Raw genomic sequence first — 27,406 nt, forward strand, 5'->3', positions numbered from 1 at the left:
AAATATAGACACAGACTGTGTATGAAGGAAAAAAATTGTGGTTCCTGCTATCTACAATAAAAAAATATGGTTAGGGTTTTTTTTTTCAAGTTTATCACACATTTCCTGTTAAAAGTACAGTGTATACATTATGAAACGTGCCTGTTGTCACATGTTACACCTTTCTTAACACTCTCAGCTCACACTGCAGTCTCTTCCACGGATTCCCTTTGTGCCATATTAGCCAACAGCTTAAATGTGTCCTAGCAACATCTACACAGCCTCTTTGACAAAATAATCCATTTAGCTATACTTTGGAGCAAAGGCGGGAGAGAGGAGATATGATAGAGTCATTTCAGTACCTACGTGGCATAAATGCACTTAAGGCGAATCTCTTTCATTTGAAAGGAAACTCCAGAATGAGAGGGCATAAGATGAAGTTAAAAGGTGACAGGCTCAGGAGTAATCTAAGGAAATACTTTTTTACAGAAAGGGTGGTAGATGCATGGAATAGGCTCCAGGTAGAGGGGGTGGAGACAAGGGCTGTGTCTGAATACAAGAAAAAATGAAACAGGCACGTGAGATCTCTTAGGAAGAGGAGGAGATAGTAGATGCTGCGGATGGGCAGACCAGTGGGCCATTTGACCTTTATCTGCCATCATGTTTCTATAATCATGAAGCTCTATGATCTCACAATGCAAGTGTTAAGAGCCTCACGCTTATAACAAAAATTCTCTATGACATCATAATGCAGGTGTAAAGAGCCTTAGCTTATAGGCCGGAAGAGGAGGAGACAGTGGATGCTGCAGATGAGCAGACCGGATGGGCCATTTGGCCTTTATCTGCCATCATGTTTCTGTGTATCACAAGATGAATAGCTCTGCCTCTAATCTAAATTTAGGTGCATGCTCACTAAAGTGTGTGAAATAGTAAGCATGGAAATTAGTGCATGCTGTACACGGTTACAAGCACGTATGTTAATGCACTGATATAACACTGTGCTAGTTCACATGACAACTGTATAGCATGATAATGGGCAAGTTACAGATGGGGAATTGACATGGACTGCACTTTGCAATTAGTGTACTATACTTTATCATGCACTAACTAACTTGAGCAGCTAGTATTGTTCTTGTACCTCCTACAACTATTAGGTGCCATTCCCTGGGCCTGCCATCGCCACTGTACTTCCACAAGCCCACGCTCTGGCCTCCCGATTCTATAAAGAGATGTGCTTCATTTCTAGCATGATCTATAAAGAACACTACCCTGATTTGCTAGAAAACTTTAGTTAAAGTTAGCTTTTACATATGTGAAGATTAGCTCAGAGACACGGAGGAAACACCCCCCCAACCACATCACCACCCAATCATTGCTGAATCCTCCATACTTGCAAGCTTTTATGCAATTTCAAAAATTCATGCAGTCAAAATTCTAAATCTTATAACTCCTATCAAAATCATAATATAAAGTAAATAAAGAAATACTTAGCTAAAGCTTGGTTCCTTGGTTGTTCGTGCTCCTGCATCAGGAAACCAAACAGCTAGACGTTCAGCCACACTGGAAATAATGTTTGGGTAGCCAAAAGGTGATTTTATAAAAAGTTTTCCTTTTTAATCTTTATAAAAAGTTTTCCTTCAAGCTTAAGCAGCTTGTTGGAGTGTCTCTCAAAGAGGAAAACTTTTTTATAAAGATTAAAATTACCTCTCGGCTGCCCAAACGTTCTTTCCAGTGCAGCTGAACGTCTAGCTGTTTGGTTTTCTGATGCAGGAGTACGAAATGTGTTCACGTCAAAAACAAGCTTTAGCTAACAGCCTCTTTTACAAAGCTGTGCTAACGGCTGCACTGCACTAATGGCCCCAAAGCCCATAGAGATTTCAAGGGCTTCGGGGCTGTTGCTGCGCGGCTTTGTAAAAGAGGCTGCAAGTTTTTCTTTCTTTATTTTTTGTTATGATTTTGATGGGAGTTAAGAGATTTAGAATTTTGACTGCATGAATTTTTGAAATCACAAAAAAGCTTGCAGGTACATTAGGTAGATTGTGAGCCCACTGGGACAGACAGGGAAAAATGCTTGAGTCCTTGAATAAATTCATGTAAACCGTTCTGAGCTCCCCGGGGAGAACGGTATAGAAAACTGAATAAATAAATAAAATTAAAAAATAAATCTCAAAAGGGGGCATAGGGGCTCATGGGCATTCCTAAAAGTTAAGTGCACTGTTATAGAATATCAATAGCCAAAAAAACACCCTCAAAAGCACAGGTCTACATATCAAATTATATCCAAAAAGGAGAAAAGACCTCAGTGTCCAATAGGGGCTCTAAAAAGCTACCCACATAGACAAGCTGGTTTCAAACATAATTTGAGACCAGCAGACACATCCTTGGTCAAAAACTCCCAAATACGTGAGATATAGTGTATAAGTCTTTTTCAAAAAAACACACTCTCTTTCAAATTTTTTCAATAAAAGTCACTTTCACTTTCCAATATACTTTCTTGATTTTTTTCAATTTTTTTCATGAAAGTCACTTATCTGAACGTTGCTGTTTGAATGTAGTCCTGGGGTTAGAAAGCAGGAAAAACTGCTCCATGGAGAGTACCATATTTTCACTCATATACCGCGCACCCGTGTAAAACGCACACATGGGTATAGCGCGCGGGGAACATAATTTTATGTAATAAATTTTTAATATAGCACGCACATGCATATACCGCGCATGCTAAAACCTCCTCCCGCCTACTCCGAACCGGCATCCTCCCCCCCGCTCACGTCACCCCCCTCCCCCTCTGATCCGAGATAATCTGATCCGGCATTCCCCCTGCGAACCGGCATCCTCCCCCCACTCGTGTCACCCCCCCTCCCCCGTGATCCTACATCCCCCCAGCACCGCAAAGACAACTCTTACCCGATTGGGAACCGGCACCGGCACCAACACCAATGCACAGCATGTGCCAGTGCCAGTGCCCGAAGAACCTCCCTCGGAGAGAGCGAGACCAGAAGGCTTTGAGCATGCGCAAATGCTCAAAGCCTAGTCCAGCCCGGCACAGGAAGAAGGAGGATCTCTCTCGCGCCGCCCAGCCCAGCCCAACCCAACGAGGGAGGATCTTCGGGCACTGGCACATGCTGTGCATTGGTGCTGGTGCCGATGGCGGTGCCCAATCGGGTAAGAGTTGCCTTTGCGGTGCTGGGAGGGATGTAGGATCGCAGGGGAGGGGGGTGACGCGAAAGGGGGGGGATGCCGGTTCGCAGGGGGAATGCCGGATCAGAATGAAAAAAAAAATTTGTACAACGCGCTCACACATATAACGCGCATGGTTATGCACGGTTTGTAAAATCGTGTATAACGCGCGCATTATATGCGTGAAAATACGGTAAGCTGAAAGTTATTCCAGCATGATCATTAACACACTTCCACACAATCCAACAGGGCTCCTTGTTTCGCTATCACGCTTCTTCAGGGATTTGCTTCTGCCTTATTCTCCGGGTCGCCAGCCACCGGCCCCGCACTTGAAAGAGAGTGTGTTTTTTGAAAAAGACTTATACACTCACATCTCACGTATTTGGGAGTTTTTGACCAAGGATGTGTCTGCTGGTCTCAAATTATGTTTGAAACCAGCTTGTCTATGTGGGTAGCTTTTTAGAGCCCCTATTGGACACTGAGGTCTTTTCTCCTTTTTGGATATAATTTGATATGTAGACCTGTGCTTTTGAGGGTGTTTTGGCTATTGATTTTTTGGACATCCTTTTCTTGTTTATTTGGATTTCTGTTATAGAATATGCCAGATCCATACACAACTTAGGCGGAGGTATTTAGGTCTTGGCCTAAGTGAGTGTGTCTAAATGTTAGTGAAGCAAATGGCTGCTAAGCGTGATTATATATATGGTGCATGCCTTTTACAGAATCTTACTAAGCATGCTGAATGGCAACCATTTTCTCCTATCAGCTCTAGTTTTTGCAGTACAGAACATGCGCTATATACCACTCTTCACTCTGCTCACTCATTTAAAAATCAGGATATTTTTTAAGTAGTGTTTAAGTTAATATCTTTTAAGCATGAAGGAAACATATTAAAAATTAAAAAAAAGTGTACCACATGAAAATCTACTTATTTCATACCAAAAGCACAGGTTTATGAAACAAACTTTCCAGTCATTCGGCATACAAGAAGCTCCTTTTGTAAGACTTCCGAGAGTGGGATCTGCCAGGACAATCCCGCTTAAGATTCCAATATTCTGCCATCATGTGTGCATTCTATCTTCCTTGGTATCTGGCTTCCATTGTTTTTATGTCTTGGTGAAATCTTTCACCTTGCTCTTCTTCGCTTAAGTCACCAAGGTTCTCTGGAAAGCGATCTAAGTGATTGTGCAGATCATGGGCTTTAACATTCATGTTACAGCCAAGCCTGTTGAAATGAAAGAGAATATCCTCTACTAATTGTGTGTAGTTGTCTTCCTTCTTGTTGCCAAGACAGCTTTTCACAACAAGAACAAATGACCAGGTACATGATTTGATTTCATTCACTGATGCTATGAAATTTGGGTCATTTATAGGTTGTCTGATCTGTGGACTATTGAAAATTCCTGCCTCCATGGTAAGTCCAGGTAATATATGCTCTGTACCAGTGGTCTCAAACACGCGGCCCGGGGGCCACATGCGGCCCGCCAGGTACTATTTTGAGGCCCTCGGTTTGTTTATCATAATCACAAAAGTAAAATAAAACAGTTTCTTGATCATAGGTCTCTTTAGCTATAAATGACAATATTATTATTAAGACTTAGCCAAAAGGAAAGATTTATAAACTATAAAGAGTTTTACCTCACGCAAAATTATCATTTCTTTTAATAAGACATTTACTTTTTTTTTCTGAGGCCCTCCAAGTACCTACAAATCCAAAATGTGGCCCTGCAAAGGGTTTGAGTTTGAAACCACTGCTCTATACTGTATATTCCATGTACGAACCATCTTTATTCAAAGCTTTTACAAATTATTTCAGCAGGCCTAACTTTATATATAGTGGGGGGCAATATGATTCTATCTCGTGCTACCAAAGATTCATTGATTACATTTTATCCTCCAACCAGTGGCGTACCTAGGGTATGTGGCACCCGGGGCCCATCATTTTTTGACACCAACCCCATTGAAAAAAATATTTTTTGTAATGACCATGAAACGTAATAAATGGTCAGAATAGAACAGGCAGTGAAAATTTTCTTATATTCCAAACATAACATAACATAAATTATGTCTGAATTGTCATGACATCAGAAGTACATATGGAGTGATGTTTGGGACAGTTGATGTTTGGGACAGGTGATGTTTGGGACAGTTCTGATTGTGTTAGTTCGGTTTTATATGTTTTTTGAATAGAAAGGTTTTTGTTTTTTTTTGAAGGTTTTGCAGTCTATGGTCGATGTCAATTGGTTGTAGAGTTGGGGGTCGAGTGTTGCAGCTCGAATGGCTAGGAGGTTGTCGAACAGTTTTTTTCTTTCAACGTTTTTGGTTGGAGGGTGTGTGAATGGTGCGTGAGTTCTCCTATGTCTGTTTGAGGTGGATTGAATTATTTAGCTGAAGAAATTAGTTACCCCCTCATCCCACACACATTAATTCTCTTCCATTATAAAAAAACATTGATAAGTTCCCAGAAAAAAAATACATTAAAATAAAAAGTGAAAACAAAGGCCCCTACAGATGAGAACATAACATAAGAAAAGCCTAACTGGGTCAGACCAATGGTCCATCATGCCCAGTAGCCCATTCTCATGGTAGCCAATCCAGGACACTAATACCTGGTCAAAACCCAAAGAGTAGCAACATTCCATGCTACCGATCCAGGGCAAGCAGACACTTCCCCTATGTCTTAATAACAGATTATGGACTTTTCCTCCAGAAATTTGTCCAAATCTTTCTTAAAACCAGCTACACTATCTGCTTTTACCATAACTTCTGGCCACTTCATTTTTAAGTTTAGATCTTTCCTTTCAAACAGAGACCTTGCTAGATGTCAAATACAGCACAAGGTAACTTCACATGGACTTAGCTGTGCAGGAAATGTGAATCTCCTCATACACCCACCATATAGTGCAAAAATGTGCAAAGGTCTGTTTATTTCTTTCGATCACTACATAGCCTAATGCCACACAAGCAGTGCTGTACAAACATATTCTGTAGGTCAATGCTAAGGATAACAAAGTTTCCTTCCTTGGACCAGAAGGAGATACTGATAAACCACTGGAAGAGATTCCAAAATAACACCCAAAGACCCACTCAGTGTGTGAACCAGTTGAGTGGAGTGGACTAACTGGGGGGTGGAAATGGGCCCGGAGTTTGCTCAGCAGAATTTCCCAGACCACCTCTTCCTCTCAACACATTGACACGCTGCCACTACCACCACTAGAAACACCTCACTGGGTAGGCCAGCTATGCTATAAACTTTATAAAACACATTATTATATTTTCTTATAAAGCACATATTTTAACTGAACTCTCTGACATCCTCAGCCTTTCCATTCACAAAAATAGAAGGAAGAAAAGTTCCCATTTCCTGCTGTCTCATGTCCCCGGCCTATACAATATTTTTTTTCTGCAGACCCTTCAAAAGTCTGACCAAATCCTCGTTTCACTTGCATTATAAAGTACTGAGGATGCCATCTCTCCCCAATCCCAGGTCCTAAAGTCTAAGACAGTAGCGCAAACTAATGCTGCCTGATTCAGGAAAAAAAAATTTTGATTCGATTAAGCCCTATTGAATTGGTTTTTCAATTCGATTTTCCTGCCCAGTTGGGTGAATTTTTTCAAAACTCCTGGTGGGTTTTATAGCTTTTTCACGCCCTTTGGCTTCTCCTAACCACACTGGCGCTGTGGTGTAAATAAAATAACATAACAAAAAGGACTTTTCCTCTCTCTGTTAAATCCTAGCTCACGTTTGCAGTCCAACACCAGCTCTGGCAGGATACACATTTCAAATCTGACATATTATAATCACAAAACAGAAAATAAAATTAATTTTTCTACCTTTTGTTGTCTGGTTATATTTCAAATCTTGTTGGTCCAAGGCTCTGGTTTTCTTCTGATAACTTGCTTGCCAGGGTCTCCTTCTTTCTTCTTTCAGCGTGCTAACCATCCATCTGCCAACTCTGTCCTCCCTTTCCATTTCCCTTCCCTCCCCAGGAAGTCTGGTATCTTTCCTTTTTTTCATCTCCCTCCACAGATCCACCTTTTCTTAACTACCCTTTCATCCGGCATCTCTCCCTCCTTCCCCACCACCCCAGAGTCCACCATCTCTCCCTTTCTTTTCCCAATTACCCTCCTATCCAGTATCCCTATCCCTCCTCCACACCATCCCTTGTGTCCAATTTCTCTCCCTTTCAGTTCCTTCCCTCCCTAAATCCCATGGTCCATCATTTCTCTCCCTCTCCTCTATTTTGGTGGCAACGTGTCAATGTGTTGAGAGGAAGAGGTGGTCTGGGAAATTCTGCTGAGCAAACTCCGGGCCCATTTCCACCCCCCAGTTAGTCCACTCCACTCAACTGGTTCACACACTGAGTGGGTCTATGGGTGTTGTGTTGGGATCTCTTCCAGTGGTTTATCAGTATCTCCTTCTGGTCCAAGGAAGGAAACTTTGTTATCCTTAGCATTGACCTACAGAATATGTTTGTAACAGCGCTGCTTGTGTGGCATTAGGCTATGTAGTGATCGAAAGAAAAAAACAGACCTTTGCACATTTTTGCACTATATGGTGGGTGTATGAGGAGATTCACATTTCCTGCACAGCTAAGTCCATGTGAAGTTACCTTGTGCTGTATTTGACATCTAGCAAGGTCTCTGTTTGAAAGGAAAGATCTAAACTTAAAAATGAAGTGGCCAGAAGTTATGGTAAAAGCAGATAGTGTAGCTGGTTTTAAGAAAGATTTGGACAAATTTCTGGAGGAAAAGTCCATAATCTGTTATTAAGACATGGGGGAAGTGTCTGCCTGCCCTGGATCAGTAGCATGGAATGTTGCTACTCTTTGGGTTTTGACCAGGTATTAGTATCCTGGATTGGCTACCATGAGAATGGGCTACTGGGCATAATGGACCATTGGTCTGACCCAGTTAGGCTATTCTTATGTTATGTTCTCATCTGTAGGGGCCTTTGTTTTCACTTCTTATTTTAATGTATTTTTTTTCTGGGAACTTATCAGTGTTTTTTATAATGGGAACAAAAATGGAAGAGAATTAATGTGTGTGGGATGAGGGGGTAACTAATTTCTTCAGCTAAATAATTCAATCCACTTCAAACAGACATAGGAGAACTCACGCACCATTCACACACCCTCCAACCAAAAACGTCAAAAGGAAAAAAACTGTTCGACAACCTCCTAGCCATTCGAGCTGCAACACTCGACCCCCAACCCTACAACCAATTGACATCGACCACATACTGTAAAACCTTCAAAAAGAAATAAAAACCATTCTATTCAAAAAACATATAAAACCGAACTAACACAATCAGAACTGTCCCAAGCATCACCTGCAACTACTCCATATGTACTTCTGATGTCATGACAATTCAGACATAACTTATGTTATGTTATGTTATGTTTGGAATATAAGAAAATTTTCACTGCCTGTTTCTATTCTGACCATTTATTCCGTTTCATGGTCATTACAAAAAATATTTTTTTACATGGGGGGGTGTCAAAAAATGATGGGCCCCGAGTGCCACATACCCTAGGTACGCCACTGACCAGAACGTATGCAGGTAGGGCTAGTTTCAGTAAGGGCACTGATCTTTGAACTAGGGGCTGCCGTGTGAGCGGACTGCTGGGCACGATGGACCGTTGGTCTGACCGAGTAAGTCTATTCTTATGTTCTTAAAAATCCAACCCACCAAGAATTTTTTTTTTTTGTTGGCCTGTGTTATGTATACTAGTTTTCTATAATGGAACCAAGGTGTCTAGTTCCACTTACATCAAGTTCCCTCCTATTGCAGCTTCAGAAGAATGTTAAAGACTTATCTATTTTCCTCATAATGTCTAATCTCTACCCAATTCGCTCTCTAGATTCTAATTACTAATGTAATAACTGATCCCAATCTTATTGTAAGCTGCAATTATTCCTTGTAGAAAATTGCAGGATATAAGAAACTTTATAGTATGGTGCTGGGAATCGGCGATTTTCTCTGTAAACGCTTGGAATCAGCAATTTCTCTATGCAAGCTGATGTAATTTGGGAGGAGGATCCAACAAGCTAAAAACCGCAAATAATCGAAACCGCGAAAACGGAGGGAGAGACGGCTGAGGGGAGATACGATTGAAGTCTACAAAATCCTGAGTGGAGTAGAACGGGTACAAGTGGTTCGATTTTTCACTCCGTCAAAAATCACAAAGAATAGGGGACACTCGATGAAGTTACACAGAAATACTCTCAAAGCCAATAGGAGGAAATTTTTTTTTTACTCAGAGAATAGTTAAGCTCTGGAATGCATTGCCAGAGGATGTGGTAAGAGCAGATAGTGTAGCTCAGGGATCTCAAAGTCCCTCCTTGAGGGCCGCAATCCAGTCGGGTTTTCAGGATTTCCCCAATGAATACGCATTGAAAGCAGTGTATGCACATACATCTCAAGCATATTCATTGGGGAAATCCTGAAAACCCGACTGGATTGCGGCCCTCAAGAAGGGTCTTTGAGATCCCTGGCGCAGCTGGTTGTAAGAAAGGTTTGGACAAGTTCCTGGAGGAAAAGTCCATAGTCTGTTATTGAGAAAGACATGGGGAAAAGCCACTGCTTACCCTGGGTCAGTAGCATGGAATGTTGCTATTCCTTGGGTTTTGACTTGGTACTAGTGACCTGGATTGGCCACCGTGAGAATGGGCTACTGGGCCTTGATGGATCATTGGTCTGACCCAGTAAGGCTATTCTTATATTCTTATCTTATGATTTGTTGAATAAAATTGCATACCAACATCTTCTACGCTGTGTTGGTTTGTTTGATTTAGATTGTGGAGTTTTTCTCCTGGTCTTCTTTTGTTGTGACATTTAGGCGCATCGATTTAGGCGAGGAAAACCAGATCTAAATACCAGATCTAAGTTGCGCACTGATCGGGCGTATTCTGTAAGAGTGCACCTAACTTTTAGGCACACCCATGATCCATCAATGCTCTTCCCTTGGCCACGTCCCCTTTTGAGATTTAAGCAATAGAATTTACACACATCACTTATGCCATAACTTCAGGCCTACTCATGGAATTCACATGTTCACTTATCCTACAATAAAGGCCTTTCGATATAAAAGATTCTTAGATAGAACTCTTGCTTTCCAGGCGGGTAAATTGAATGAATTGTTGGGTAATATCATTACGCATTCCTCATCCTACTTCAGTTTTAGAAAATTAGTCAAAAACAAAATTATTTAATTGATTGTAAGTTAAGGTTTTACTTGGGTTTTTTTTTTACTTTCACATTGTATGTACATACTAATGATTTTATATTGTGTTTTATTCCCTGATTGTCCAGAACTTCTTGTTATAAACCGCCTTGAACTATTATGACTTAGGTGGTATATAAGAATAAAATTATTATTATTATAATAATTATCAGCTCTGATTAGCTGGTAAAACATTAAGTTGAGTTGCATGATGAAGAATCTGGGCCTTAGTATGTACATTAGCACACCTTTATTAATCTGACCCCCCTCCCCTCCTTTATGGTAATATTTTAAGACTGCTAGGGGTCAGCGGGTGCCATTATGACATAGGCAATCACTGGCAAGCAAGTGGTGATCTTTCCTGCTTTCAATGCCCCCAGATCACTTAGTACAAGTTAGTTGGGCCAGGGAGCTTCTGGAGGATGGGACAGACTAGGAGACAGCGGCATTACTTTGGTAAGAGTTAGGGTTTTAGGGCATTTTAAAAAAAGGTTTTAATTCGTTCGGCGTAGAATGACTCTGTGCTGTTGTGACTCTTAAGGTCTCTTTGCCAGTGGCCCTGACCATCTTCCCAGATGGCGCCGGCACCTCACCTCCGCATACATCTTTAAATGTTCGCCGGGTGTGAGCAGCATCTTCCACTTGCTGCTCACGCCGGCCTTGCCTCCCTTCTTATATCACTTCCTGATCGCGGGACCAGGACGTTATGTCAGAAGGGAGCCGAGGCCGGCACAAGCAGCAGCTGGAAGATGTTGTTCACACCAGCGAACATTTCAAGAAGTACATGGGGGGCAGGGAGATGCTCAAGCGGCAGGGAAGAGTGCGGGGAGGGGGGCATTCAAGTGGTGGAAAAGAGTGGAGGGGCCTTAGGCACCTACGCCAACCAGAATCTTATGCTCCTCTCACAGTGCATTCTGGGATGCACTGGGAGTAGCCTAAGATTCCAATTGGCCAGATCCCTTACACCGCTCCCATGGGTTGATTTTGCCACTGCCCTGGGCACAAGCCTCCCTCACTACACCACTGCTCTTTGCAAGCAGGTTCCTGCATGTAACCTATGATTTTATATGATCCATTGATGTGGCAGCACTTAGCTGTCTTAATACAGGAAGGCTCAGATATATCCCAGAGCTCACAGACGATACAATTGCTGAGGTAGGTGGGGTGCTGCCGAAACACGACTGCATGTTGAATCTTTTATCTGAGCTTTTCAGTGAATAAATATTATGACCTCTGGGACTCAGTTTCATCTTCTTGGAGGTCCATTGTCTCATCCCTACTTTCTGTGACCATTATATCTGTGTAGGAGTTGCTCTTTGCAAATAGTACACAGTCTCTCTACAGAGTGTGCACTAACAGAAGATAAACAGGAGTTTTCATGTTTATTTTTGTCATTGTCTTTTCCCATTTCATTGCAAATGAATGCCCATTCTCTATTAACTACTGAAAGAGGCCAGTTTTCAGTCAGCAAATTTGTGGGCATAAATCTAAACTAAACTAAACTAAACTAAGCCTTAGGTTTATATACCGCATCTTCTCCACTGAAGTGGAGCTCGACACGGTTTACAGAGTTTAAAAAAATATGGGAAGAGAGAAGAGAAAGAGTTGACAAAGCATAAAAAGAGGGGATGTAATCAGGAGAAGAGATTTCTAGAGAAAAGCCAGGTTTTCAGTTGTTTTCGGAATAGTTGGAGGGAGTCCAGGTTCCGCAGCGGGACAATGAAGTAGTTCCAGAGGCCGGTGATTTTGGAGAGGAGGGATCTACCCAGTTTACCTGCGTGGAGGATGCCGTGTAGAGAGGGGAAGGATAGTTTATGTCTGTGGGCAGATCTGGTGGTAGTTGGTGTCGGGGCGAATCAATGCATGCAAGTGGCTTAGAAAATGTCCTTCTTCTTATACAGTTTTGAGCAGGAGGAATTCAAATGTGTTCAGGTTTTCTGTGATACAGAAGGCTACAGTGTGACTTTTTGTTGAATGCAGATATCGAATGTAGTAATGTGTCATCACTGCAGCTGTTGGATAACTATGAGCTCCTCTTACGAAGGCGTGTTAGGGCCTTAACGCACGGAATAGTCTGCACTAAATTGCCGTGCACGCTAGCTTCTACCGCCTCCCTTTGAGCAGGCGGTAGATTTTTAGCTAGCGTGCGCTATAACATGCGCTAATCCGGTGCGTGTGCTAAAACTGCTAGCGCACCTTCGTAAAAGGAGCCTTATATTTTGGTTTTTTCATGAATCTTGAGTTTGAGTGGATGCAGTGTTGGATGATTTTCAGAAGACATAAGCCTTTTTTGTTTTGTTCTGTGCATCAAAATCTCTAGAAAGTGTAGGAATTTAAATTCATAATTTAATTTCTTGCTCTTTCGAAAGTGTTCAAAATCTTATCAGACAGATAATTAATTTCCAAAGGAGCTCATAATACTTCACCAAGGTGGCATTACATTACATTAGTGATTTCTATTCCGCCATTACCTTGCGGTTCAAGGTGGATTACATAAGAATTGTCATTAAATTAGGTAAAACATAATGGGTAATTTGAACATTTTAGATTTGATAAGAAGTAGATAGTATAGTAGGTGTAGCTTGCGATCTGATTGTGTTAAATAGGTTTTATGTATTTTTTGAAGAGTAGGGTTTTGGGATGGGTTTTTTTAAGGTTTTGTAGTCTGTGGTTGAAGACAGCAGATTGGTGAGTTGTTTTTCTAGTTTTGTTGCTCTTGTGGCCATTAGGTTGTCATATAGTTTTCTTCATTTGACATTTTTGGTTGGTGGGTGTGTGAATAGTGAGTGGGTTCTCCTGTGTCTGGTTGAGTTAGTCGGTTGTTCCAGTAGGTTGGGCTGTCTCCGTTTATAACTTTAAATAGTAGGCAGTAGAATTTGAAGTATACTCTTGCTTGTATTGGGAGCCAGTGTGAGTCGTAGTATGCCTCTGTGATGTGGTCATATTTTTTCAGCGAATAGATGAGTCTTAGGGCTGTATTTTGTATTGTTTGTAATTGTTTTATCATGGTCACTGGGCAGGGAAGGTATAGTATGTTGCAGTAGTCTATTAGTCCAAGGATTAGAGATTGTACCAAAAGTTGGAATTGTTTACTGTCGAAGAATTTTTGAATTTGTCTTAGGTTTCTCATGGTTGCGAATGATGTTTTTATTATTTTGTTGATTTGTGGTTGCATGGTATAGCCTCTGTCAATCAGTACTCCAAGAAGTTTTAGCGTGGGTTGAATGGGGTATGAGGTCGATTTTATTACTAGGTTTGTTAAGGTTGGGGTTTTGCTGTTTTCTAGGAGGATGAAGTTTGTTTTGTCGGAGTTAAGTTTTAGTTTGTGTTCTGTCATCCATGTTGCTACTGTTTCGAGTGTTCTGTGTATTGTGCCTATCATGGTGGGCGCTGGATGGTCGAAGGGGAGGAGAATGGTGATGTCATCTACATAGCTGTAGGAGGTTAGGCCATGTTTGTCTAGGCATGAGCTGAGGGAAGCTTTGTATAGGTTGAAGAGTATGGGAGACAGAGGTGATCCTTGGGGTACTCTGCAGGCATGACTAAAGAAGTGGACTGGGATAATTTGTTAGTGGACTGGGATAATTTGTTAGTTTCAAATATACTCATTTATGAATGAAATTTCAATTGTAATTATTATTCATTATATCTATTTTATTGAAATTATACATGTGATTTCATTTTCATTAGTTGAGGGGAGGAGAGGGTGAAAATGTTTGTTGTTGAAATATTTGTATATTTAAAGTGTTTTTGTTTGAATCATTTATATTTAAATTCACTGTATTGCACTGTTAATAATTGAAAACTAATAAAGATTTACAAAAAAAAAAAAGTCAATTGTTGCATTATGGTATTAATTTACGCTGGGTTTTACAGAGATGTGGTAGAGGTTCTTACCATAGGCCGATGAAGTAAATGCTCCGATGCTAATAGAATTCCTATGAGCATTGGAGCATTCACCTCACTGGCCCACGGTAGAAAGAAACCTCTATAGCTGTTTGGTAAATGGAGCCTTTAGTAAGGGTTGTTCTTAATACACAGCAAAAGTCTTGCCAGGCCAGTAAATAGAACTTCCAGTAGATGGCAGTAAGACACTGAAAAATTATGTTACCAAAAGGACTCATCTCATGCTAGGTATGCACTGACAGAACATGATAAAAATATATTTATGTATATGCTTTATTATCCTTTTACTATAAAAGACTGGACTCAGCCTTCAGAGTACATATGAATGATTGGGAAGACCCAAGTCTATTCAATAAAGTTTCTGAAGTGCTGCATTATGATAAGAAAAACCATGCACTACCAAAATTTCAAAAAGCTTTTCTCTGTAAAAAAAAAAAAAAAGGAGGAGCATTTTTAAAAATTTGAACTACACTGAGTTTAATTTCCAAAGAATGGACACGTGTGATACCCTTTGATAAGCTCAGTCCCTGAAGTTACAGCTAAGCCCTTTGAAGGCGAGAGTTCCATTTGACTCCATAGTTTATTTCCCTGACTGCTAGGTTTATCCACCATCTATTCTCGATCTTGTCTTATCAGACAAGAAACCAGATGTTCAATGGAACTGTTGCAACTGTTGCTAGTTTCTGTTTTTTGCTAGAAACCATTGAAACTCCCCTCGAGAGTTGGTGGTGTGTCAGGGGGTGGGCTTATCTTCTTGCATTTGCATTTCATATCCTCTAATTAAGCTAAACTAAAACTTGGTTTTATAAAATAGGTCATCAGCTAATTTGGAGCTCGACTCGGTTAACATTAAGAAAAGGAAAAATACAAAAGAACTGTAGTTCCTGAAATAATTAAAGAATCATGGGATAGGTGGCAAAGTTCAGTTGTGGATTAGGAATTGGTTATCAGAGGGTAGGGTTAAATCAGTGGTCTCAAACTCAAACCCTTTGCAGGGCCACATTTTGGATCTTTGAGGGCCTCAGAAAAAACAGTTAATGTCTTATTAAAGAAATGACAATTTTGCATGAGGTAAAACTCTTCATAGTTTATAAATCTTTCTTTTTGGCTAAGTCTTAATAATAATATTGTCATTTATAGCTAAAGAGACATATGAAAAGAAACTCTTTTATTTTATTTTTGTGATTATGATAAACATACCAAGGGCCTCAAAATAGTACCTGGTGGGCCGCATGTGGCCCTCGGGCCGCAGGTTTGAGACCACTGGGTTAAATGGTCATTTTTCTCAATGGAGGAAACAATGGAGTGCCGCAGGGATCTGTACATGGACCGGCGTTATTTAACTTATTAATAAATGATCTGGAAATTGGAACGATGAGTGAGGTGATTAAATTTGCAGATGACACTAAACTCTTCAAAGTTGTTAAAATGCCTGTGGATTGTGAAAAATTGCAGGCGGACCTTAGGAAATTGGGAAGAATAAAACCGAATCACAGTTACCGGATGCTAGGATCCACCTTGGGAGTTAGCACCCAAGAAAAGGATCTGGATGTCATCGTAGACAATACAATGAAACCTTCTGCGCAATATGTGGCGGCAGCCAAAAAAGCAAACAGGGTGAAAGCCACAACCTTATAAAAAATGAAAAACATTGAGGGGGTGGGTGAGATCATATATAAAAGTGTATCAGATCATAGGATCTGTTATAACACAGTTATACCAGATCCCCATCTGTGGTTCATCTGTGTAATCATCTGTCCACCCCCACCCACCTTCAATAATTATTCACCTTCAATAATCAAATATATCAAATTTAAGCAAATAAATAATTTACTAAATTCAAAATCCTCAATATTGCAGTCTCTTTGATCAATTCAAAATATGTTCCAAAAGTTATATATAGTTATTTTAAGGCAACTCTTAGCTATAGGCTCATCTTTGTTCCAGCGCTGGCAAAAACCTATCTCTCCCATTACTTGCTTAAGTTTGATATATTTGATTATTGAAGGTGGACAGATGATTACACAGATGAGCCACAAGATGGGGATCTGGAATAAATGTGTGCTATAAGAGATCATATGACCTGATACACTGTTATGTATGATGTCCCCAACCTCAGAAGATTTAACTGTTGAGTGTTAATGTTTTTCATTTTTGGTAAGGCTGTTAATTTCACCCTTCATATCTCTATTGTGTGATTTATGATGTTTACATCCGAATTCTGAGTTGGACGTCCTTCCTAAAATGCAGCTTCACACGCTGTTGCATGCAACTACAAAAGGAGGCCTGCCCGTGGACAGTGGCATAGCGAAGGTGGTGGCACCCCTCCCCCACCCTCTTTTGTCCTGCACTGCGTAGGAGCTTACACTTTTTGCTTAGCTGGTTACCGCTGATTCCAGCTGTTATCCATCAGGTTTTCATGTATATGACATGATATAGTGAAAGGTCACTTTGGGCAGCCACAAAACTTAGAGACTTGAAGAAAGCACAGATGTTTTATTCAGCATATGCAGACCCCTGAGCCCCAAGCTGGCTTCAGAAGTCCCGAAAACAGGAAGTTACAGAGATATTTATACATTCTTCTGGCTATACAACTGAATTCTAGAAAAAACTTTTCTCTTGTTACTTTTCTTAACAATCATTGGTCCTAAGCTCACACTAGCAGGTCACTAGCAGGTCACTTATCTAAGCCCTGCAGTCTTTCTGTTACATGTCGTTTATGCTGAGAAAGCCATAAGAAGCTAGAATGCCCAAGCTAACACCCAGTACAGGCAGGCTAGAACATGAGATAAGTTAGATCTGCAGCTAAACATAATTCAGCATTTTATTAAAGAGAAAACTTAGTTCAACACTTAGGAAAACCAGTCCCAGACTCCTTCAATAGAACCCCTGAGGAAGGAGTGCTTCTTCGAAACACGGACCGTGCCAGATCCAGGTTCATCAATCCTTTTGGATACAAACTGTTTTATGATTATATTATATTAATTGTTTATTAAAGACTTGGTATCTTGTACATCATCACTGTAGCTTTTGCTTTTGTTGATAAAAACAAAAGAATAGACATACTGGGTCAAACCAATGGTCTATCTAGCCAGTTTCCTGTTTCCAACAGTGGCCAATCTGTTGATTTATTTTTAACATTTCTATTCTACTTATAACAAGTTTATTTATTTATTTATGTTAGGTATTTATATACAGTACCACCTATCAAAGTTATCTAAGCAGTTTACATGAATTATGTAAATTGCATTGTCCTAAGGCACGTTGAAAAGCATCCCTCTCTGACACAAGCGGTCTCACATTTTAAACTAAGGTGCCTAAGGAAATAAAGAACATTTAAAAAAATATATTATATTATAAATTAGGTACATATCCATCAAAAAATAAAAAAGGAAATAAAACAGGAAGGCAAGAAATTAGAATAGAAACATAGAAAATGACAGCAGAAAAGGGCCACAGCCCATCAAGTCTGCCACCTTAATGACCCACCCTCATAACTTCACCCCGCTAGAGATCCCACATGCGTATCCCATTTTTAAAAAAAATCTGGCACGCTGCTGGCCTTAATTACCTGCAGTGGATGTTCATTCCAATGATCGACCAGTCTTTCGGTGCCTAGGGGCGCCTAACAACAAAGTAGGCATATTTAGGGTTGGAGAAAAACTTAGGTTCTTCTTGATGCGATTCTCTAAAGGACTTAAAGCGCCTATAATGTAGGCCTTTAAAAGACTGGTCTTTATTACAGGCACCTAAGTTTTAAGTTAAGACCCAACAAAATAAAACCCAAAATAAAATAAAATAAGTCAAGTCCAGTCGGTAAAAAAATCAAAGCTTCATTCCAGTCTGATGGAAGGCTGAATGAAAGATCGATGAAAACAACCAAGGTGGAGGAGCAGGAAGGAAAGATAAACTTTAACGCAGGCCATTAGGACTCTCCGGGAATGTTCAGTCGTAGGGTTCACTAGCTATCTAAGATGACCTTTTCGGCATGAAAGAGTTTTCTTGTTCAAACATCCAGGTTTTCAAGATACTTATATATGAGGAAAGACTATAAAGGTTAAGGCTCTTCAAGCTTGGAAAAGAGACAGCTGAGTGGAGTAGAACGGGTACAAGTGGATCGAATTTTTACTCCGTCAAAAATTACAAAGACTAGGGGACACTCGATGAAGTTACAGGGAAATACTTTTAAAACCAATAGGAGGAAATTTTTTAGTTAAGCTGTGGAACGCGTTGCCAGAAGATGTGGTAAGAGCGGATAGCGTAGTTAGTTTTAAGAAAGGTTTGGACAAGTTCCTGGAGGAAAAGTCCATAGTCTGTTATTGAGAAAGACATGGGAAAGCCACTGCTTGCCCTGGATTGGTAGAATTTAATGTTGCTACTATTTGGATTTTTGCCAGGTACTAGTGTCCTGGATTGGCTACCGTGAGAACGGGCTACTGGGCATGATGGACCATTGATCTGACCCATTAAGGTTATTCTCTTATGTTCTTAGAAATCCAAAGCTATATGAGAGTACAGGAATTATAAACTGGCTGATGGCTTGTAACTTATTCTATGCTGTTAAAGCATTTTCATTGGGGGGGGGGGGGGGGTTGTTTGTTTGTTTCCTGTAATATTCTTTGCTAATCTCATCTCTTTGTAATTTATGCTGGATTGCAGCTTCTTCCTGTGTTCTTCGATTTATTTACATTTTCCTGTTCACAGTGGTAAATGACAGCAGGTAAAGATCTGACTAGTCTATCGGGTCTCTCCAGCAGTCACGTCCATTATCAATTCATGATTAAACCAACAATGGATGAGGTATAAAATAAATATACTTGATTCTGATCATTCTTTTCCATTTTCAGAACGCAGAATGTAGAAGTCTGACTGGCACTGTTCCTGGTGCACCATCTAAGGAAGATGTTCAAGCTCTTTTCTGTCACAATCTTTGGTCAAAAAATGGTTTCAGTATTACTCAATTTTCCTTTTTGAAAGGTTGCCTTAGCATATTTGTTTTAATATGGTTCCAGATGTGAGCAGAGAAGTTCTCCAACAGTTGGAGAGTGGTTTTTTGTCTTGTCTTTATTGTTTATGTTGGTGGACTTTCCTGCCCCCTATTCCTGGAATAAATTACCCGAGTTTGTCCGTCATGCCCCCTCCCTTTCTTTGTTTGAAAGTAGACTGAAAACCCACCTTTTTGATATAGCTTTCAATCCTTGACCCTACTCCTCTACCCTCCAACCCAGCCAGCTGATTGGCCATTCCCCTTGACTGTATCCATGACATCCTGTTTCAGTCTTTGGGAAGCAGAGCTGAGATTGTGATGTCATAATGCCTCATTCCACCAATAAGAGCCAACCTTATCAGTGATGTCATAATGGCTTGATTGTCCTGTACTCCCCTCTGCCCTCCAACCCAGCCAGCTAATTGGACATTTTCCTTGACTGTATCCATGACATCCTGTCTGTCTTGCCTGTTTAGATTGTAAGCTCTTTCGAGCAGGGACTGTTTTCTTACTCTTTGTGACTCTATATAACGCTGTGTGCGTCTGGTAGCGTTATAGAAATAATTAATAGTAATAATAGTAGTCGTAGACATCATCACCATCACCACCACCATCATCATTAAGTTAATGTCCAATGGCATTTGCTAAACTGCCTGTTGAGACAAGCAAGCCAAAGTGGCTTACATACCAGTAATCTTCAGAGCAGAAAAGAACACCAAACAATGGCGTAGCAAGGGTAGGAGGTGCCCGGGGCAGTGGCACCTCTGCCACACTAGCACCCTCCCTTCCCCCCGTACCTCTTTACTTCACCAGCACGAGCAGCTTCTCTGGCCTGCCTCTCACAACGGTGTTCGTTTTCCTTCTGATGTCATGTCCTGCCCCTAAGACCAGCAAGTGATTTCAGAGGGGAGCAAAGCCAGCGCAAACATCAGGCTGGAAAAATTGCTCACGCTGGCGAAGATTTAAGGAGATAGAGGTGGGGTGGGGAAGGGTGGGTGCCAGCATGGCGTGAGGTGGGGGAGAGGTGCCAGTATCCCCTGCCAAGATGGTGCCTAGAGCGATCCAAACAAAATAATAGGAAGGAAAAAGCAAAGTTGAGATAAAGAAATAAAGAACTATGGTAGAAAAGAAGTAGCAGTAGAACTGAGAGCAAATAGGATCCTCTCAGCGTCCCATCAGCAAAAACTAGAAATACTGTCTTTCTGTGGTTATAAAGCAGTTTACATATCATCAGTGGCATAGTTAGGGGGGGGGCAGTCTGTCCTTGGTACCATCTGGGTAAGGGTGCAGGCACCCGTCCCCCTCTCTGCCCCCCTGCTCCTTCCCCGCACCCTCACTGCCACGCATGCATGCTGCTTCTTTTCCCCCGTACCTCTGTAATGTTCCTGGCGCAAGCCACAACCTCCAACCTGCTGTCATGCCAACATCGGCTCTTCCTCTGATGTCACGTCCTGGAGCCACGCCTAGGAAATGACATCAGAGGAAGGGCCGAAGTGGCGCAACAGCAGCTTAGGGGGTTGTTACTCGCACCAGGAATGTTACAGAGGTACGGAGGAAAAGAAGTGGTGCACATAGCAGGAGGTGGCAGGGAAGGAGCATATGGAGATGGGGGCGCCTCTCACCCTTGCTATGCCACTGCATATCATATATCGCATGCTATTGCATATCATACACAACCTGCTTATTTTGTAGCAGGGGCAATAGAGGGTTAAGTAACTTGCCCAGAGTCAAAAATGAGCTGTCGTAGAAATTGAACCCAGGTCCTCCGGCTCATAAGCTGCTGCGCTAACCATTAGGCTACTCCTCACCTAGGCTGATCAGCTTTATAACAAGGGGAGGTATGAGGGCCAGGATGGGTGACTAATGAGTCACAGTAGTAGTGGTTTAAGCATGATTAAGAATTAAATGATGCTGATCAAACTACTTTGCCACAGGAGTCAAACAGTTCTAAGTCCAGGTAACTGGAGTCACGACATGAGATCAAAACAATGCCATCTGCATAAAAATAAGCAAAGTTTCCAAAATCTTGAATCATTAAAATCTGGGCAAAGCGGAGGGTGATATAGATCTATGTATGATGCGCCCTCTGCCTGATTCGGATCCTGGAACGTATTTTCCTCTTTAACTTGACCTGCAAATGTAAGAAAGAAACAATTATATTCTTACCAAAATAGATGTAAAGGCTTTCTTAAATTTTTGGTATAAACTATCCATACTCGTCTTTTTATATGTCATTCTAGATTTATTGATACAATTTAATGACTGGAATAGTACATCAGTCAGCTTTTCTCTTAAAACTGAAGACATTTACTCCCAGGGCAGTTATCTATTATCACAAGACATCTGTTCCCAAATATATTCCTGCAGATAGGCAGAGATGAAAAAGCTGCCTCATCAAAACAGGCTACCTGAGCAAAGTACCTTTTTTAGCAACACAAAGTAATCCATTGTGAGAATGTATTCTGAGAGCCAGATGAATCCATTTGAATCATGCAAAGAAAATATTTTTGATGACAAATATCATATCATTTGGATTTGGATTTTAGATTTGATTTCTTTCTTGCCAAACCTAAATTCACCTCTCCTCTCTCCCCATTCTCTATTTCTGTAGATGACCTCATCCCTCCTTTCCTTTCGGATCGCAGCCCCAGGGTGATCTTTGATGCATCCCTCTCCTTCTCTTCTCAAATTCAACAGACCTCCCTAACCTATTGTTTCTTTCTCTACAGCTTTGCTAAAATCCAACCCTTCCATTCTGAGGGCACTGCTAAGACCCTCATCCATATCCTCATCACCTCTCACCTAGACTACTGCAACCTGCTTCTCACTGACCTTCCTCTAAACCATTTCTCTCCCCTTCAATCTGTTCAGAACTCTACTGCACGCCTCATATTCCACCAATGTCGCTATGCACACACTATCCCTCTCCTCAAGTCACTTCATTGGCTCCCTATCTGTTTCTGCATACAGTTCAAACTCCTCTTATTGACATATGTGTATTCACTTCACAGCTCCTCAGTATCTCTCCTCTCTCATCTTTCCCTATGCTCCTCCATGGGAACTCTACTCATTGGGTAAGTCTATGTTATCTCTACCCTTCTCCTCTATGGCCAACTCCAGACTCAATCCTTTTACTTTGCTGCACCGTATTTGATGTCTTTGAAGGAGGGTATTTATAGTAAAGACTTTTGGTGTATGGTTTTGTAGTCACCCTGCTCTCTTTTAGTAGCAGGGTGGCACTCGTCTGTCTCAATTTACCTAGAAAAACCTAACTGCAGCATTTTGTACTGTTTGGATCTTTCTGATCATGTATTTCGGTAAACCCAGAAGGAACAAACAATTTTACAATCAGCATCTAAAACATTAACAAAAGCAACTGGCAATAAACACGTCTAAATATTGCTGCCTACACATGTATATCAGTATTTTACAACATGCCTGTGTAAGGGCTGAAACAAACCATGGGAGAGTCACCAAATAATTCCACAGTGGGAAGGAGACAACCAAAAATAAAAGGGAACTAGAAACGGAGATCGCAATAACCAAGTTATTGTCCAAAATTAAAAGTCTTCACAAATAAAACGATGCATATACTTGATATATCCCGTCAGTACACAGTACAAAGTCTGTGGAATGGACCCGACACGGTCCGTGTTTCGGTATTTGACAATCTTCTTCCAGGGTCCATCCGGTTATAGCCACATCAAATAAAGTTGCTTAAAAAGCATCCAAGATACTGTGTGAGAAAGGCGGAACACTGCCGGTGCAGTCAAGGGCAATACACTTCCCCCTCCGAATTTGCGGGGGTTAGGGGCAGAGCCGGCCTGTGAATATTAAAAAAACGCGAATAATATTCAGGCCGGTTCTGCCCCTAACTCACACTTTCCCTGGCTATTTTAAGCCCTGAAAGCACCCCTCCCCCCTAACCTTACCTGGTGGTCTAGCGGGTTTTCAGGGAGCTGCAATCTTCCCACACTCCTGCCCCTTGCAGATTGCTCACAGGAAATGGCTACCTTGAGCACCCATAGTCTCTTAAGCCATTTCCTGTGAGCGATCCGCACGGGACAGGAGCGTGGGAAGATCGCTTCTTCCTGAAAATCCGCTAGACCACCAGGTAACGCTTAAGATGTGGGGGGGGGGGGGGGGGGGGGGGCTTACAGGGCTTAAAATAGCCTGAAAAATGAAAATGCATTTTTTGGTTTAAAACCACGAATAAGCGAATAAGCGAATTCGCAAATACGGAGGGGGAAGTGTAGTTGCTGACACATAGATATAAAATATATATGCCATTTTGGAAACCCACATGCCTACATGCTCCTATTATGCAGAGCCTTCAATTGTTTGACACTATTGATTTTGAAGGGAAAAGAAAACCCTGGGGCATTGGGGGGGGGGGGTGACCTCCCCTAATCCCTTCTATACAGTGCAAACCAAAGTGAGCACTTTTACAAACCCTATGCACATCCGGAAGCAGCAGTTAATTCTAATGTAGACTTCTGTGGTCATAGATTTACATTCCCCTGTAATGAGAAATGCGTGTGCATTTTTTGTCCCACACTGACCCCCCCCCCATCACACCCAAATCAGGCCCCCTTGCCATATGGCTTTCTAAAAACTGGGGTTTCAACATTTATTTGATATTATAGTGTAAAACTGCTATTATTTTAAAAAAATTTGTAGCCCGCTTAATCCTAAGCAGTTCACAAAACACATACACAATCTTCAGAACAGTACAAATCAAATAATTTACATACATCTGAAAAAAATCTCCAATTTAAGTAAATAATAATAAAAAAACCAATTAAAGTTGTCTTTAACATCTTCTTAAATTGCTGGATATCAGAGAGCAGCTTGAGTGTTCCCGTCAGGTTGTTCCTTAAAAGAACTCCCGCTACTGAAATTATTGAATCCCTTATTTTCACATAGTGCACACTTACTATCTCCTTACTGATTAACATCCATCTGATCATTCCATCTGATCTTAATGATCTAGGGGGTTGCTATACTTTCAACAAGCATCACTCTTCGATCGGGCTAGACCCTCCCTGTAGAAGAATCCTCGAAAATCCTAGGTCGCATCCTGGACTCCACACTCACCATGGAACCACAAATCTCCAGTCTCCGAAAGATATCCCTCTATACCTTGAGACAACTAAGACTAATAATAATAATAATAACTTTATTTTTCTAAACCGTCATAGTCAATTGACTTCTAGGCGGTTCAGACCGTACTTTCACCAACATCACTTTGCCTTAGTTCTACAACTGATGATATTACCACAACTGGACTACTGCAACTCCATCTACATGGGAATCAACAACACTCTGACTCACAAAATGCAACTCATCCAAAACACCGCTGTCAGACTAATCTTCAACCTGAGAAAATATGACTCAATTACAGACTTCATCAGGCAACTGCACTGGCTACCCATCCCATCACGAATAACCTTCAAAACTTCATGCATCATTCACCGTATACTTTACGGAAACTCTGCGGCTCCTCTTATCCAACTCTCAACGAAGCTAGGTAAAAGTTGAACAATGATGCTTACAATGCAGAGCCCTGTGGAACCCCTTTATGTATCAATGCATTTAAATCAAGAATAAAACTTCTAAGAAGGGGCCATTCAAGAACAGTTCTGATCAGATGAGATGTTGGAGACAGTCAATAATGTGGCATATAGATTAGAATTTAGAAGGTAAATTCTGAATATCCATAACAGAACCAGGCATCTGATCTAACCAGGTCTTACAGGATACAATTCTGAAGTAACCAAGGGTGATAAGACATCAAGTAAATGTCTTATCAGGAAGAATTACTTTAATGCCTCTGTATCGCTTCATTGTGCGACCTCACCTTGCGTATTGTATTCCATTCTGGTTGCTGTATCTCATAAAAAATATAGCGGAACTAGAAAAGGTTCAAAGAGTTGCCAAGATAATAAAGGGGATGGAACTTCTCTTGTGTGAAGAAAAACTAAAGAGGTTAGGGCTCTTCGGCTCGGAAAAGAGATGGTTGAGGGGTTGATATGAATGAAGTCAACAAAATTCTGAGTGGCATAGAATGGGTATAAGTGGATCAATTGTTTTACTCCATCATAAAAGACTAGGGGACACTCAATGAAGTTACAGGGAAATATTTTTTTCACTCAGAGAATAGTTAAGCTCTGAAACATGTTACCAGAGATTGTGGTAAGAGCAGTATGTATCTGGTTTTAAGAAAGGTTTGGCCCATTTCCTTGAGGAAAAGTCTGTTATTGAGACAGACATGGGGGAAGCCACTGCTTGGTAGAATGGAATGTTGCTAATCATTGGGTTTTTGCCAGGTACTAGTGACCTGGATTGGCCACCGTGAAGACAGGCTACAGGGCTAGATGGAATGACCCAGTAAGGTTATTTTTATGTTCTTATGTTTTAGGTACACAAATGTGCAATAGACAAACACATACTACTTTTACAGTTAGTATGCCATTTCTTTATGCATTTACCTTCCCTCTAACTGATCCCTGTTGCATATTTCAAATGCTTTTCTGGTAGACATGGCATGATTAGCAGCCCTATACAACATAATGAGCTCATTTCTAGTTTAACAATCATTGGTGTCACTGAACTGTGAATATATCAGATAAAAAAGCAACTAGCCTGCTACGTTTCCACCAATTCATTAGCTAATAGTGAAAATATTTGTACAATGCAACATTAGAATATTGAAATATGGATTTTTTTTTTTTTAAGTAGGCAGTGATTCTATTCTGTTGATAAAACTTGCCCAGGGAATATACATAAATACTGCTTGTAAACAGTTAAAAACACTGCAAAGCTGTTTACTAAAGTATAATAAGTTTTTGCATTTACATAGAAACATGATGGCAGATAAAGGCCAAATGGCCCATCCAGTCTGCCCATCCGCAGTAACCATTATCTCTTCCTATCTCTAAGAGATCCCACGTAGAGAATGACACGGTGACAAAATTCATCACCGTTCCCGTCCCCGCGGATAACCGCGGGAAACCATCTTCATGTCATTCTTTAAGGAGAGAAGAAAGAATCAGAGTATAATTGGTCACAACCACTGACCCGCAAGCTTTGCTTTGGAGAATGCTGGTGTAGAAGGATTGAGGTTGAAATAGACACTAGAAAATGATATGGGATTATTTCCCGCGGTTATCCGCGGGGACGGGAACGGTGATGAATTTTGTCACCGTGTCATTCCCACGTGCCTGCCCCAGGCTTTCTTCAATTCAGACACAGTCTCTGTCTCCACCACCTCTTCTGGGAGACTGTTCCACGCATCTACCACCCTTTGTGTACAAAAGTATTTCCTTTGATTACTTCGGAGCCTGTCACCTCTTAACCTCATCCTATGCCCTCTCATTCCAGAGCTTCCTTTCAATTGAGACTTGACTCATGCACATTTATGCTACGTAGGTATTTAAACTTCTCTATCATATCTCCCCTTGCCCGCCTTTCCTCCAAAGTATACAGAATGAGATCTTTAAGTCTGTCCCCATATGCCTTATGGCGAAGACCACGCACCATTTTAGTAGCCTTCCTCTGGACCGACTCCATCCTTTTTATATCTTTTTGAAAGTGCAGTCTCCATGCATTAGGTGCAATATGTAATACACAGTGCTTGCACAGCCTATATGGTAAATGCAGGGGTCATGCCTAGCATTTGATCTGCATCTGCTGCATAGAGCAGACACATCACACAAGCATCATGCTATATGCAGTGGCAGACATAGTAACATAGTAGATGACGGCAGATAAAGACCCGAATGGTCCATCCAGTCTGCCCAACCTGATTCAATTTAAATTTTAAAATTTTTTCTTCTTAGCTATTTCTGGGCAAGAATCTAAAGCTTTACCCTGTACTGTGCTTGGGTTCCAACTGCCGAAATCTCTGTTAAGACTTACTCCAGCCCATCTACAACTGTGAGTGAGTTCAAAGAAGCGTGGGATGAACACAGAAGATTTAGAATCAGAAAATAATATTAAATATTGAACTAGGCCAGTTACTGGGCAGACTTGCAGGTCTGTGTCTGTGTATGGCCGTTAGATGGAGGATGGGCAGGGGAGGGCTTCAATGGCTGGGAGGGTGTAGATGGGCTGGAGTAAGTCTTAACAG

This window comes from Geotrypetes seraphini, chromosome 9 (genome assembly GCF_902459505.1).
Source record: "Geotrypetes seraphini chromosome 9, aGeoSer1.1, whole genome shotgun sequence".
NCBI lineage: Eukaryota > Metazoa > Chordata > Amphibia > Gymnophiona > Dermophiidae > Geotrypetes > Geotrypetes seraphini.